The following is a 15,853-nucleotide window of genomic DNA, read 5'->3' as shown; positions in this document are numbered from 1 at the left end:
TTTACATGAAAACATCTTTCAAAAAAAAAAAAAATCGGGAGGCCAGATATAAACCTTTTAATATGAGGGTAATAAAACTTCTCCAAATCTCTATTTATGGTATGCATCTCCATGAGGTAGCTATATGGTATCCTATGGCTAGCATACCGTGCATGCTATCAGGTTTTTTATTTTATTTTTATTAGAAAGCATGCTATGGAGAACCAGTTGGTACTGAGGAGGGTCTTTTGAGGAAGGCAGCATTAGAAATAATGTAGGGACCACAAAATCCAGGGTAGGGGGAACAGAGAGTGTTTTGAGTTACTTAGTGTGTAAACCGTTCCTCTAACATGTGAGAATTAGCAGAGTGCATGAATTCGAGTAGCATTTAGCTGCTTACCTACAGGAGCAAGAGCAAAACCTGTAGCTATAATTACTGTTACATCACATATCTGAGATTCTGGCTTGCCCAGCACTAAGTAAAATATTCCGTAGTATGTTATGCGAGTTGTACTTTGTACTGCATTTTACAAGGAAAATGTTACAACAAAGTCAATTTACAAAGTCAATTTAAATGTCTTTTGCCAGGGACTAGCATATATGAACACAAATGAATTGGTTCACTTGCCAAATGAATGGAAACGGAGGCTATTACATTTTGTCAGTGATTGAAATCCTGTCTTTTCAGTCTCGCGTTTGGTACTTCCGAGATTGACTATTTCATTTAGAAGAGAAAAATCAAGGGATTTAGAAGAAAGAAAGAAAAAAAGAGATGATGGAAAAATTAGTACAAATAAAAGTGAAGATTTTGTTCAAGGGTGGTACTTGAGAAAAAGGACTCAGGGTAAAACACAAATTTCTTTTCTTCAAAAGAAAATCACTGGGACATTGGAGAAAAAAGTGCACTCTGGAGGAAGAGTCGGGGGGAGCTATTGCATTAAGGGAGAAAAAGAAAAGTCTTAATTCTTTCCTTTGAAAACAGCCCCTGTACCTACTTGTTACCAGGCATGATCATGGATCACAGAAACAGGAGCCCTTGCTGCTCCTTGCTGGCCAGCAGGCAACGAGTTGAGCTAGCAAAACGCCGTGGGTGCGGTGGTGGTTCTGCTTTCTGTGTTCGCCGGTTTTGACTTTGCCTCGCGCAGCTTCAGAGCGTCTCCCTGCTAACGCTCCGAGTGCAGCCTGTGCCTTGGGATCGCCTGTCTAGCTGCTGTTAAAGTAGGTATTTGAAGTGCTTCAGCGAAGCTCGTGTTTTCATTCAGGGAGGTTTTGCAGTTGAAACAGCACTTGTTAATTTACCAGTATCAACAAGGTAGTGGACAGTTAAATGACTAATCTAAAAAACCTACAAGCTTTATGTTGTGCAAAAGTGATGCTGCGACATGTTTTGGTGAAATGCGTTTTTAAATCAAACTCTTATTTTTCCATCCCTTGAATGGTTCCCCTGCACCCCTTTTTTAGCGGGTTTCCTATTGTATCTGTGAAAAGGGGAGGAGAGAAAAGAAAAGGAAAAATATACCCTCATCTAACACAAACTTCAAGGAAAATGTTTTATACCTTTTATCTGAGTAGCACTCTTCAAGTTATAGTAAAAAAATATTAGTACAGTTTTCAAAATCACTTTAGGAAACCAAAGTCTATTGCCATTCAGTGGATAAAATGTTCTTTGAATTATTTAAAATTCATCTTTATGCAAACTTTATAGATAAAGTTTGGAAGGAGGCTCTTGAACATGCCACTTGCATTAATAGGTAAGACATCTGAATTTGAGTCATTGTAAACCAAACCTGAAATTATAATGGTTAGGAGACTTTGTCCAACAGTGCAAAACCACCTGAAAGGTGGGATTTTTTTTTTCTTTAACTTTTGGGGAATTTTTGATGTAGGGGGTGGTGTTATTAACAAGATTAGCATTAATACCTTCTGAATTTAATTATTTGCTGAGTCATTGAAAATCTTAGCTTTGTCATTAAATTGCTTCTAAGTTGATTTGTTTCTCAATCACTTCCCCGAAAATGAAGTCGTCTTAAAAATCTGTAGTTTGAATTGTGATGAAACAACCAAACCTTAGCAGGTGGATCAAGTAACAGAGAAAAAGCTGGCTTCTGTTCACAGAAACATCTAGTGCTTTCTGCTTGCTGTGCTTTCAGCAGCATCCCCCCCCCTCACGTTTCGTCACCTGCAGCAGCATTTTTGCTTCTGATTTGGCATCTGCCTGTGGACTGTTGGGAAACGTTCTGTATCCGGATATGTTTAGTCACGTTATTCTGTGCACGCTGTTTTTCTCAAAATAATAGCACCTCTGCAGAAATGAGCTGAACTTTGTCACGCTCAGGCTGCTTAGGTGGTTGCTTCTCTCCTGATGAGAAGCCTGGGAGGCCGTAGGCAGCGGCGCCTCTCTGGGAGAGCGCGATCCGCACGGCGCCGGGTGCCCACGGGCTGCGCCGGGGCCGGCGGCTGCTCTGGGAACCAGTCCGCCTTCTCTTGCTCATTGCAGCACCTGTGCAAAAAAACCTTTTTTTTTTTTTTCTTTTTTTCCCCCCAAAATGTGTCTTTGAGGTACTACTGTATCTGTTATTGTTTTAAAAAAAAAAAACAACAACCAAGCCATGATCTGGGGTTGGGATAGAGGTGAGGCAAAAGGCAGAGCATTAGGTTCTTTTAAAGTCTACTTATTCGTTGCTTGCTCTAAGCTGACAGGATCTCTTTTCTTTCCATATCATAAGATACTCTGACAATTGTCTATTTTAATGCTCAAGTAGTTGAGAATTACACTGTAGCAAGAGTAAAATCGAATGTTAATTGAGAGAGAAAAAAAGATGTTATTGGGTTAACGTGGCTATAAGGAGTTCCAACTGGTAAATGTTGGAAACAATGGCAAGAATTTAGTTTTAGCTCTAACAAGTGGCAGTAACTTTTTTAGGAGAGTTTGCCAGATATTACTGATGAATGGGTTATTAAAATATCCAACTTCACTAATCTTTCTTCAGCTGATTTTTAACTAAGATATATATAAAGCAGGAATGATGGAGAAAGGTGGAACTTTTTTTTTTTCTGGAAAAATTCACTGGCAGATTAAATCATTGCATTGCACTTCAGCGTTGAATATATAGACTTTGTATCATTAGTGATTTCTTTATTAAGACAAAATTTTGTGGGTTTTGCTGGTTTCTTTGCTTCAGACATAAAGCAATTTTGGTCCAGAGGAAAGATTTCTGAAATTTAGTGTCTTGGTAGGCAGGGAAAGAGGGAGACAGGGGAGGAATGCTGAAATAAAAATGAATATAATGCCTTTTGTGGGTGTCTTGCTTTTAAATTTTTTTGATGTAAATAATACCATTTCTGCATAAAGTCAGTAAGATAATTGACTGTGTCTTACTTGAAAAGGGGTACCAAAGATTTCTTTTTCTTTTTTTTTTTTTAATAAAGCTTCTGTATAATTGAAATTCTAGCAGGAGAGGACTTTGTCTCAGTAACTACATTTAAGTTACTCTTTTATTGTAGTGTTAAACTGATACATTATGATGTTAGTAGTTCAGTGTATATATGTGTCAATAATTACAATACTTCCACAGTAACAATGCATAAAGCAAACTCTTGAAAATGAGCATATAATCCTTATCATGAAAACAGATGTTATAGAAGTTATACCAAAGCCCATTTGACAGTTACGTGTTCCTAAATAATAGTTTCCGTAATGAATGTAACTCACCAGTCGCATAATCATACCGCTTTCTTTGCGCGCCATACCTCAAGCGCTGGCGTCGTGAGTTGGCTTCCCAAAGTTGCTTTGTTATGCTGAGCTCTAAAAGCCTGTTTTGTCTGATGAGGAACCAATGCTGCAAGGATATGCTGGAATGGAAAGACTTGCATAAGCTGTTGTAGAGCGAAATTAAAAAATTAGCGCTAAAAATAAAAGTAGATCTTCGTAGTCAAAGAACAGTTGTGATTGCAGAAGGTTCTGATGTCTGAAGCATCTCGCGCTTTGCCGTATTCAGATTGGGAATAGTCTGTTTTCAAGAACTTTGATTTGATTCCATGAAAGGTATCAGTGTTACTTACTGTAGCTCCTTTGTTTTGCAGAGATCTTGATGCAGACGTCCTTTTGGATTTCTTTTTAATAATGTGTGACCCTTCACCTTTGATCCCTTGACCTGCATTACCTTGGTAATCATTTCATTTTTTTTAATTTCATTTCATTTTTAATTTTGGTGTGCAAGCTGTAACATTTCATCGTTTTTAGCTGTAGCATTCTTTGACCTCCCCAAATATAAATATCTCTTTTCTCTGAAGATATGTAATGTTGGCTTCTTTTTGTATAGAAATTGTTTCAGTTGTAAAAGAATAATAATAAAGTACACAGTTCTCATTGGTTTTTCTTTTCTAAGTTCAACTGTGTGTGTTTTTCTTGTATAGTACATAACTTTTTTGACCTATGTTCTCTCAATACTTGATTTAATTTATTTTGATATTTCTGTATGTCTTTGGTATTAATTTGCATTTTCCTACAGTTTTCTTGGTCAGTAAAATATATATGCCATTTACTGTTTCTTTCTGCCCTGATCACAATTTGATAGCTCAAAAAATAGTCATAGGATCATTTAAGATGTCCTCTTATCAAAAAAACCCTTCTACTGTTTTTAAGATTTCATTTCTTGTCCTGAAGATAACTTCCATTTGGCTTAAAAGCTAATGTGAAAACAAATGTAACTTGGGCTTCAACCGAGATTTTCATTATTCTAAAAACCAATCTTTTATTAAAGTATGTGTTAGTTTTAAGCTGATGGTTGTGAACAGCTGCCAGTGCTGTGAGATAAGTCATGGACATGCTTAAAGAAGGCGCATTATGTGTACATATTATAGTAACACCCCGAAAGTTTAGTAGCTGTTTCTTTCCATTTTTCTACTGAAAAGATGCTGGCATAAAAGACGGCTTATAGTAACTCTGAATTCCAGCTATGGCTTTTGGTCAGGTTCTATTTTTATCTTGTAAATGATCATATGAAATCTCTATCAAGCATGGCCCACTGAAGCACAGATTATTTTTTAAGTGTCTCATTATTTTATTCTCTAACATTTAATGCTGAAGCTTTAATTGCACACAGCTGAAGCTGCTAAATGAGCACTGAAATGAATTTAGGTCTTCTCTGAGCCTTGTTGATGCTTATAAAAGTTTATATCTTTCATTAGAGCCACAAATTAAAACTAGCGTTGTAGTGAGCTGTTCATAGGAGGTTTGAATATTTACAAGTTAGATCCTCCGACTTCACCCAACCACTGCCGATGCCCATTCCTGGTTTGGGGGCTTTGAAGCACATCTGAAAAGTCTTCTGCTGATACTTTTCCTAGAAAAATAGAGGCTGTAAAAAATCGTTGCCTGAGAAGCACTATAATGACTTCAGCTTCATAAGTCTAAAGTGAAAATGGATCAAGTTCACTTCTTATGCGACAGTTCTGCTTTCTGTCCACGTAATAATCAGCTTATTAAGAGAAGGTCTAGTCCTTGTTTCTTCTCCCCAGAAGTACCGCTGATCCAGTACAGCGGAGACTGAAATGCATTGTGTTATTTCTGAATCCTCTGCAGGATCTGGGTGAGTTGAGACCCAGTTAGTTTTACCTGTCAATAGTAGCAGAGTTTCACAGTCATCACTAGAAATCTGTTATGAATTATGATGTGAGAGAAGGGGAACATCTTTTTGATCACAGTCTGTGCTTGAGAAAATGATATTTAGAAGACTAATCTTTTTATCTATATGGTAAGATCATTGTTTTTAAATTGATACAAAACTAGTCCTTCATCTTGTTTGCACAGTCATCTATCAAAAAATATAGAACTTGAAAATAATATTCAGGAACTTTTGCTAACTGTTATTTCCTCAACTGAGATATTCGTGCTTCTCTCTCTTTAACCTAGTGATTAAGAGCTGAAACGGAAAATAAAACTTGGGTTCTCTAGATCAGTCTTTGAAATGTTAGGGATGTTTTCTTGTTTTCTCCTCCTGTTCAGAATTTTAATGGTAATGGTTTTTTTAGGCCTAGAATCATCTGTTCTGGTGTTCAAGGCTGCTACTCCTGCAGTCAGCATTTTTTGGATAGGTGGGATTTGGCTTTTATTCTGAGTTTAACACAGCCTGTCAGCCTGAGAAGCATTATCCTCCAAAATCACCTCGAGTTATTTTCTTTTTCAGGTTTTCAGAGCACAGTTTTTAAGGGGGGATGGGGAGGGGGACTGGGGGATGGCAAAGAGCACAAAATTTATTTTGCCCAAGAAAACCCCTTGAAGATTATTTCTCTTCTCCTCATAACATATATTTTATATCAGCAGCAGTTAGGCATGAATACCTCGACTTTCTAGGAAAGCAGTTTTTTAAAACCTTTTTTATAGGCATCTGGTAACCCAAAAGAATCTTTCTTCTCTGTCTAGCGAATTGGCTTTAAATCGTCTCCTAATAGAATGAATGGTGAGAAGAACAAATGATGAAAATGAAAGAAGTATCTGATGTTGAGAATTGGTATCAGTAATATAAAAACACAAAGTTAAAAGGTAGCTAGAAAGGAAATGGCCAGATTTCTTGTTTCGGGATCTAGCTTTATCACGTCCACCCTGACTTCCTTTCATAAGACAAGCTCTATTTGCTGTGGAAATACGGTTGAGTGTATCTTGCAAAAAGTTCTTGTGCAATAGGATGATGCATGCTGTTTTTTCTGTCTAACTTCTGATCCGAATCCTTATACACACAAATTGGTATTAGAAATGTGTTATGCTGCCTTAGAAATTGAATGCAATTCCAGAATGCTAGGGTTGTTGAAGGAAGGCGGAAGCAGAACCCTTAGAAAGGTAACATAAACAGTGTTTCATGGAATAAACAATTAAACTTGAGAAAGAAGAGGTCATCATCCTTCAATAGAAGGTGGTAGTGTTCATTGAAATTAAGTTACAAGTGGGCAAAGATCATTTTTTCGAAGATTCCCTTCTACTGAAAAATGTAATTATTATCTTGTAGGCTTCAGCCTTTACAGAGCTTTTTTTTTTTTTAAATGCTAAGAGACAGGTTACCAGATGCATAAAAATTTCTAAATAGTTGAACTTAGGGTATTTGACTAAGTTAATAGGAACAACTGGAAGTAAATGTCCTGTTAAATCCGAAGTTAGTTTATCAGAATGGATTTGGGAATGCACATCTGCCACACGTGGTGTTGCTGGGGAAAGGAGGAGGAGGGGAATGTATGTGCAGATTAACATGCATCAGTCCCATAAAACCTGAAACGATAACTTGAATGTTTCTAGGTGTTATTTTTCTCTAGTCACTGGTGTTTCCTGTGGTGATAGTAGATTTTAATCAATTGTTTATCTCTCTATTGAGAGATTTGTTCCTGTTTACAGTGTTGTTTTTTTCTTTCAGTTATTATTACTAGAATATTGGTGAAATCTACTCACTTCTAAAACAACTCTTAATTTTGAAATTCATGCAATATCTTCTACTGCTGAATGCTTTTATATGCTAACTTTAACATAGGCTTAATGGCCGAAATGAAATATTTTGCACATTTACTAGATTTAGAACCTTGCATGTGTCTTGCATTTGAGGTAATGCAGCTGTGGTAGAACTAACTTAATCTGGTTTATTCAGTCTAATAGAAATACTTGTGTATCAATCATGTACTTGTACTGTTCATTTAATAAAATATACATAGGCAACAGACAAATTGCTTGTTTCAATCTAGACTACTATGAAAAACAGATGTATCAGTCAACGCAACCAAACATTGCTTTTTTCCTATTTAGTAATAAAAGTCCTTATACCAACATGCAGTTTGAAAAAAAAGTGTGCAGAACAGATTTTTTTTTTTAATAACTATCTGAGCAGCACCCAGATCTACAGAATCTCTCTCTGCGCATTAAATTTAGGCGTTGGGAGCTCTCTCCTCCTAATACCGTGCTTTCAGAATGGCCTCCCTTAGATGAGGATGCTGTGGCTCTCAGAGGCCGGCGTGAGCGTTGGCTTTGAGAGGAAGGAAGTCCCAAGTGACGTGGGAGCCGGAGGTGCTCGGGCCTTGCAGGCCGTCGCGCCGGACTGTTGGACCGGATGCCCTGAGGGGACCAGTGCGCTGGCAGCCTGCGTCCCGCGTCCCGCCGAGTGTCTGAGGGCCGAGGTAAATTCCCCAGGTTTCTCACCCTGCTTGCTCGCTCCTGTGTGTATGTACTGTTTTGGAAAGTATTTTACTAATTTAATTACCACTATTGTTTTCATCTTTAAATTCTCAAAATGCGTTAAGGTCTTTGATGACTGAGTTGGTAAGCCCATGCCATTGGGCACTGTTCCATGACCTAATTTTGTGCTTCTGTTTCTATTCTGTGTACAGAAATAGAGGTGCTATTGCAATCAAAATCCAGTATGTTGCTTGCTTTGTGTGGTAGAGGTAGCGTTCTCTGTCTTTTGCTTCACTCTTAGCTGCAGACCTTATGTGAGCAAAAGTTCGGTGATAAAAATGTATTTTTATTTCTCCTTTAGGTTTGGCTTATCTGGTTTTCAGCTCTTCTAGACATTGGAAATCCCATTTTGTTTTTGTTTTCTCTGGATTCCTTCCCACAAGACTGAAGTGAATTCAGCATGGATTATTGGGGAGAGAGCCTTGGCTGGGAATAAAGATTATTGCCATCCCTTACAGACTTACTGATGATTTCTTTTAAGTCATTCACCTGCACTGTATCTGTTTCCTCAACTGTAAAATATGGGTAATTACCTCCTTTGTAAAAATGTTTTGGGGTCTACTGGTAATTATATAAATTAAGTGCTAATTACAGTGATTATTACTTGGACCCAGTCTGGGTCTGGGCGATGTTCCTGTTGCGATGACATGAAACAAATACTGCAACTCGCATTTCTCTGTCCTTTTAATGGGACCTGGAAGGGGGAAGGTGCTACAGTGCCCACATGTAAATTCCTAATGAGAAGTGCTACTTATTTTTCACCCAAGTCAATCCATTAACTTCCTGTCTTCCTTTATCTTCATTCATTAGCAGGGGAGTAGGCTGATGAGATGCTAAGAAATTACTAATTCAGGAGTTGGTTCCATGTGTAATTTGGTAACACAGATTTATGCTCCTGGCATCCACTTTTCCTCTTGGAGGTCTGTAGAAGAAAGCAGATGGGGATACCAGTTGGATCGGGGCCAATCTCTACGCCACCTTACGGCCTCGATTCCTTTGGAAGTTTCGACCTTGACGCAAAGAAAAGCGCCTTTAAAGCTGTTGGTCTCTCTTCCTTTTCCCTGTGAAAGACTGCCGCTGTTAGGTAAACCTTGCAAGTTGTCGATTATCTAATATTTTATTTGCCTTTCTCTTGTCCATTTATTTAGGGCACATATATTCTTTGTAGTTGGGGACGTTTTTACTAAGCAAAGTTGAATAGTGGAAGAGGAATTGATATTCTTTAAGGTAAACATGGAGTATTCTCATCCAGGAAATATTGCTGCTACTGCCATGGATGATGCTGTCGTTTCTGACAGCAGTAGTAATGGGTAATGTCTTGCATCGGCTCAAGATGAGAGACTCCTACCCCATGCAAGCCTTCCCCCGAACACAAATCCTGTGGCACAGTAGCAACAGCAAACGGGTTCTCGGTTTCTTGTGTCCTCCTGCAGTTCCTGCATGCTCTTTTCTGCCTGCCATGTCCGTTGCGTTCTGCGCTTCTGCGTTCTCTTGAAGGAATTTCAGACTTTTTACCTCCACGCGCCCACTTTCCATCAACTTCAAGCTTTCTTCATCCTGGAACGGCTGTCGCAGATCTCGGTAACGTCTTCACGCACGCAGCACTTGGTGGCAGGCTAGCGGTGAGGCAGCTCTCGCTGCCTGCTTGCTTTGGCTGCTTGCTGATGGCTTCCTCCGTGCGGGAGAGCACGTCTGCTCACGCGGGGTTGTCCTGCGCTGAGACTGCCTGCTCCCTCTGCCAAAATAGGTTTGTGAACAAGAGCCAGTGTTTGCTTCTGAGGATTCGTTGCCTTCTGTCCCGCTGTGGCACTGCTCTGTTTGGTGCGTTTCTTTTGGGATTAGATTAACGTGAAAAAAGAGCAGTAAGTTTCTCTGAAGAAAAGATGCTAATCAGGCAAGTTTCTTCAGTCTCCCCTTCTTAATTGCATTTTTCTGGTGGGAAGCATATGAATGGCACAAATGGAAAATTGGTTAAAACCCCTAAAATACCACGAAGTTTCGTGATTGTAGTAAAATTTTAATCTTCAAGAGAAGGATTTAGGTTTCGTCCACTGACATATAACACGAAAAGGCTTTGCAGCAAAAGGAAGGCAATTTTTAATTGCAGTTTCACACTTCAGTTTTACTTGTCACGTGTACATGTAAACATACATGCGCATACCCCTACACCTAGAGCCTCATATCTGACAACGTATTTCTGCTTGATTCTGTGTGTTGAAATCAGTCTTGAGTATATCGCATCCTCAGAATATTTCTCAATTGCTGACAATGCAAAATATACTTAATGCACTTAACCGGGATATTCTGTTTGAAGATAACTAAGGGAAATGGATGACTTTACAGTGTGTGTTTTTTTTTTCCCCCCCAAGGCTTTTAGATTTAAAATGTGTTAAATGATAAACAAAAATCCACAAAATACTCTCATTTCTTTAGTTCTTGCTAAATGCATTTACATATACATTGCGGTGGCATCAAGGAGACTTATTCTTTGTATAAGGGCCTAAGACAGCAAGTGTATTGCAAAGTGGAATTAAAGTATCGGCGGCGATGTTTTCATGCAGCCTGCCAGCTGCCTGCCCGCAGTCTACCCGGCTCCTGCAGTTCGAGTCACGTTTTGGCCTGGCGTACCTGGGAGGCTGCATAGGTAATATTCCGCACTGGAGCACCGTAGGCTGGTGTGGTGTAAACAAGTTAAAACTTCTGGATCCCTCCCTCACCTCGCAGGCTCCCGCTTAGCCTTTGACAGTATCTGAAATGACAGCGAACAGGCAAGTTGTAGCATGCCGTTCAGCTCAAGGAGGTAATTTTAGCGTAAGTACCGTTTCACCAGTGTGCGGGGGTAAATTTACCTCCAAAACAGCTCTTCTCAGCAATTCACAAATACTATTTCATTGCTCCCTTATCTCCTTTTTGTCATGATCAGAAGTAAGGTATAGCTAATTGTGAGGGACTGGCTGCGGGGGGAGATAAGATGATGGAGGTACAGCTTTATAGTCCCCTCAGGCAAAAACCCAGGAAAGCTGGAGGAGATGATGTTAGCAATAGTAAGTCTTCCAGTTGAGCTCTTGATCGAACATGATGGCATGTTTAAAAAAAATAATAATTTTTTCTCACACTGTGGGTAACAATACCTGTCTGCTTGCTCTGATTCCTTGGCACTGATTGGTATTGCTGTTTCTGGTAGGGTTAGTGAAACTATGGTCCCTTTCTTCCAGTTAATCCTTAGCCCTTTTTTCCAAAGAGCATTTTTGTAATTTTGCTCTTGATTTCATAAACGATCTGTTTTTTCATGACAAAAGATGTGTGTGTGCTTTAGTGGCAGATAGCAGTATGTGATTCCAAATAAGTGGAAACAGTTATTACAAAGTAGCAAGTTTATGAAAAGACAAGAATTTACCTTGTTACATGAAGGTAAAAGAAAATGAGGGAATATCATCTCTCCCACAGTAAGTAAGGGTCCTTACTATCTTACCTTGCTTTAAAGTGTCTTAAATATCAGACAGTTCTTTGCTAGGGAATCTGTTTTTCTCCTCTGTGTGACTCCGTACTTAACTTCAGCCAACATTAATAATTAGATTTAAAATTAAAAAAAACCAAACCCTTATGTTAATAAGAAGAATAATTTCTCTCAACATGCTTGATTCCTATAGAAGCATCATCTATTAAGATTAACTAATTCAGTGTGTAATGCTTTGAAAGTGAATAATGCCATATAAGTGTTCTTACTATTCATTGCACGAATCCGCTGATTTGTGGGCGTTCTGGAAGTCTTATATATTGAAGCACAGATAAACTATTGCCTAATCTAAGGATAATCAATAATTTAGGTTTGAGATTTACTCAACTCTAATTTTAAAATATTCTTAAAGTGGAAAAGCATGCAGTATCTACTGGATTTCTGTATTTTAATACCTCTTGTAATGCTGTAAAACAATAGAGTGTAAGTAACTTAAGAAAAAATTTAAAAAGCTTGAATATTTAATAATAATTATAAACTCTCTAAAGTCTTTCTGCTCTTAAAAATTGGAATGAACAGTCTCATTTTTCACTGGAATGAGGAAGTGTTTCATAAAATCACTGTAGCTTATGATAAAAATGTTTTCAAATATCTGAATTAAAATAAAAAGTTAGAAACATTGTCATGAAAACAAAAATAAAGGATAACAAAGGATTCCAAAATAACTCTTCTTATTGCTAAATGGAGATATCTTTACTTTTCGGGACAGATTTTTTTAATGTTATCATCAAAATCCTATGTGTTAATATGAATCCCAGTTAAACAGAAGTAAAAGTGGTGTTTTTATACGTCAGCAGTTACTACAGTAAAATTGGGTTTTGGCTTTTAAGTTAACTGTGATTACTTAGCTTTGTAATTAAGTACCTATTCTTTTATACACAAACATAGATATCAGTCCAAATATGGATGGTTTGAAGAATAAAATCTCTTCCGACTCTTTCTTGAGAGCCTTAAAATAGCCAGGAGCAGCCCTGACCTTCGCTCTGTGTTTTGACCGAGCAGCGGAACCGCCGAGCCGGGCAGTTTCTGTGGCTCGGACTCGTATTTCGTGGCCGAGACGCATTTCGTGCCGAGCTGTAGCCGGCACCTCCCGGGTGTTCGTGCTGCGGAGAGGTGCAGGAGGCCCAAGCGCTGCTCCGAGACGGGAGCGAAGGAAGCTTCCGCCGCCCGGCGAGGCGGCAGCGGTGCCCGTGCCTGTGCCTGCCTGGTTTCCAGCTACCCCAGTCTATGTATGGACACAGAATCCCCACAGGAGGGTGCTATAAAGGCATTTAATGGGAAGATTTTACAGGGAAGATCCGTGTCTTTGAGGAAATGATGATTATAGGAAAGCAAAAGCTGTATTGTTCCAGTAAGCACAATGCATTAATTGTCCCTGGGGAGCAATCCGGAGAGAAGTTCAACGTTAGTGCTTGTTTACAGTATCGTTAATACTCTTGTAGGTGCTGCGCGGAACCAGGGAACGTAGATTGGTTCCTGCATGGTGGCACAGGGAGTCTGAATGAAGACCTCAAGAGCGCCGATGTTCTGGGGCTGCTCAGGACCAGCGGAACGGCATGGGCAAGCTGTCCCGCGGCCGGTACCGCTCCTGCCCCTTGGACCGACCGCTGCCGTCGCCCGTGATGGGTTCCGCTGGTGGGCAGAAGGTCTCATAGTCTGGCACCAACAAGCCCTGTATCTGCTCATCTGCTTTCCCATATGTTTATAGAATATTTAATCCATATAAGCTGTAAAAGCCATTCATCCATTCCTCTAACTTCTTTCCTAAAATACTTCTGGAAATTAACCTTTCTATTTAGACTCAGCAGAAAGACTGGTCAAAAGTAATGGAGAAAGCACTCTAGTTCTTAGCTGTAAAAATTTTCTTAAAAATGATTTAAATAAGCTAGTTTATTCCTTTTGTATAGTATGTTAGTTCTAAAATACTTTTCTTCCACAGAGCCCGTTAATTTGTGTTTCCCATGTGCTTCTGCTGGAATGCTGCAGACGTTAAGTGTGATCTTTTTTTTTAAAAAAAGGCAAAGTAGAGGTCCAGGGGGATCTACGGGCAGTTCTTTGTCACCCTTCCCTTCCATTCCTCTCACACACACCTTGCTTCCTCTAATACTTTTCACATTTGAAAAAAAAATTGTAAACAGAGAACTATAATTAAAATAGACTTATCTTTGGGAAAACAAAATAAATGGGAAGATTCAAACTAATTTTGTTTTACGGAAGATGGGTGTTCTGGTTCTTTCTTTTAATGGCAGTGAGATAAACTGATAGAGCTTCATTACTATTCTAGTTTTTTTTTTTTAATCTACTAGTCATTAAATAAGAATACATCACTCTTAAACTTGGCAACTGAAATCCTTCTGCATTCTGTGCGAGTCCCTGAGAGAATTCACTAATGGCCTTGTTAGTATGAGTACACATGCTTTTTCTTTACAAGATTTTGAGATGTCAAATTTTTGGATGAAAGACGATATTCAGCAGCTAGGATGCTTTGTTATAGTGGTTTTTTGTCAGTCATCTTAAATTGCATGATCTGAATCTTTCAGTGGGACAGTTCACCACGAAACTTGCCTAATAAGTACCGTGAAGGATGGTCCTCAGCAGTGGTGTTGGAGCTTTGCCTCCTTGCATGGATGATGGCAGCAAGTAGTTCTCTTATGTTCATGCATGTTAAATTGGCTACAGGCTATTACAGATAAACAAACCTGGATTTTGTCTTTGTACCGGTAGAGGCTTTTTGCTTCACAGATGAATTTTGGCTCAGCAGTAACCAGTTATAGTTTCAGTATTTGGTTACAAAGCACTACGTATTTGGACGTTAGAAAATAAGCATCAATTCTTCTGCAGACAAACTTGTCTCAGTTGTATCACTCCTGTGACCTTTAACCAGTATTACTTAAAATAATTGCCATTAAACATAGTCAATAAGGCTTTACATCTTCTATAGGATCTTTTACTTGGCACACAAAAACTCCTCCTGCCATCTTAAATGAAAAATAAGCAAAAAAGCTTGAGCATGCAACATGCTAAATAGAATAATAACATTAAATGAAAATATTTTACCAGGAAATCTGGGGCAGGAGCTGTCTTCTAAGGAAAGCCTATTAGACTTGGCAGCAAAAAGGCTTTGGAAGGAGTTCTTGGGAGATACTGTAATTGAAAGATTTGTTCAAATTTATGTGTATTTTTCCCTTTTTGAGTAGTTTAAAGAAATCCCTCCCTCCTTAAATCGATTACCTCTCAAGATCAGAACTCCTTGGCATTAAATACTAGTTAAGCTGCTATGGTGCTGATTTGACTTTGCCTTTCTGTTGAATGTAAAACAGTTTTTAATCTTCTCATTTAGATGTTTTAATAGAAAATAAATGTTTAACTTGCCTTGGTTGCATCCAAATCTTTATTTAATCCTTGGGAACATTTATAAATAATTTAATTTTTTTTTAAAACAAAATATCAGGCATCTGAAAGCTGTTTTAAGCATTTTTATATGTGTGTTTTAACTAGGGATATTTTCTAGCTGGAAATTATATACATAAAATGCCTATTATTTTAGGCAGTGACTAAGTATGGGTAGCTCTATAAAATGTGGCAAAGGGGAACTTTTTCTGTGTGTCATGGTAGCAGGTGAGAAAGCTTTGAACAGTGAACTTGGCATTTTCATGGCACGACGTACTCGGTGCTTTTGCTTGTTTCGCATTTTAGGCTCAATTCATAGCATTAACGCCACCTTTCTCGCTCTCGCGTCAGTTCCGGCAGCACTCGGCTCTTCCTGGCCGGGTCTCATCCAAGTGCTGATAAGCTTGATCTTGGTTGGCTTGTAGGAGCTTGATGCGAGATCGCAGCTCAAGGTGAGACGGCCACAGAGGACAAAGCTTGTGCAACACTGTTTGATAATAAGATTTTTATTTTTTAGTTTTCTTTTGAAACATGTGTGTACGCTGAGGGGAGGGAGAACTTGGGACGTCAAAGGCAAACCGGGAGCAGCCTGGGCTCGTGCTGGAGAAGGGTCCTGCCGCCCGTTTCGCAGCCTCGCCCTTGCAGCGCCTTGGGCGATGCCGAAGGCGGAAGCTCTCCCCTCGGCACGGCAGAGCTGCGCGCACGCTGTCTGAAGCGCAGCCTTCCCCTTCTCGCGGCAGGCTGCTCCGGCGGGT

General features: G+C 39.1%; 1 protein-coding gene and 1 long non-coding RNA gene across 11 annotated transcripts in view; both read left to right on the top strand.

Annotated features, from left to right (window-relative positions):
• Positions 1 to 15,853, top strand: part of CAMTA1 (calmodulin binding transcription activator 1) — a 490,798-nt gene that overhangs the window by 43,057 nt on the left and 431,888 nt on the right. The gene's annotated exons all lie outside the window — the stretch shown is intronic.
• Positions 4,063 to 14,025, top strand: LOC112975473. Of its 10 annotated transcripts, none has more exons than XR_003256627.1 (5): positions 4,063 to 4,146; positions 7,889 to 8,133; positions 8,493 to 8,716; positions 9,112 to 13,059; positions 13,151 to 14,025. It is a non-coding gene; the product is annotated as an uncharacterized LOC112975473 (long non-coding RNA). The 10 variants fall into 10 exon arrangements; XR_003256625.1 differs by having other exon boundaries at positions 9,002 to 13,059; XR_003256632.1 differs by having other exon boundaries at positions 8,493 to 9,275; positions 10,753 to 13,059.

The sequence above is a fragment of the Apteryx rowi genome, unplaced genomic scaffold (assembly GCF_003343035.1).
Source record: "Apteryx rowi isolate R43461 unplaced genomic scaffold, aptRow1 scaffold_67, whole genome shotgun sequence".
Lineage (NCBI taxonomy): Eukaryota > Metazoa > Chordata > Aves > Apterygiformes > Apterygidae > Apteryx > Apteryx rowi.
This window is presented reverse-complemented; position numbering and strand designations above follow the sequence as displayed.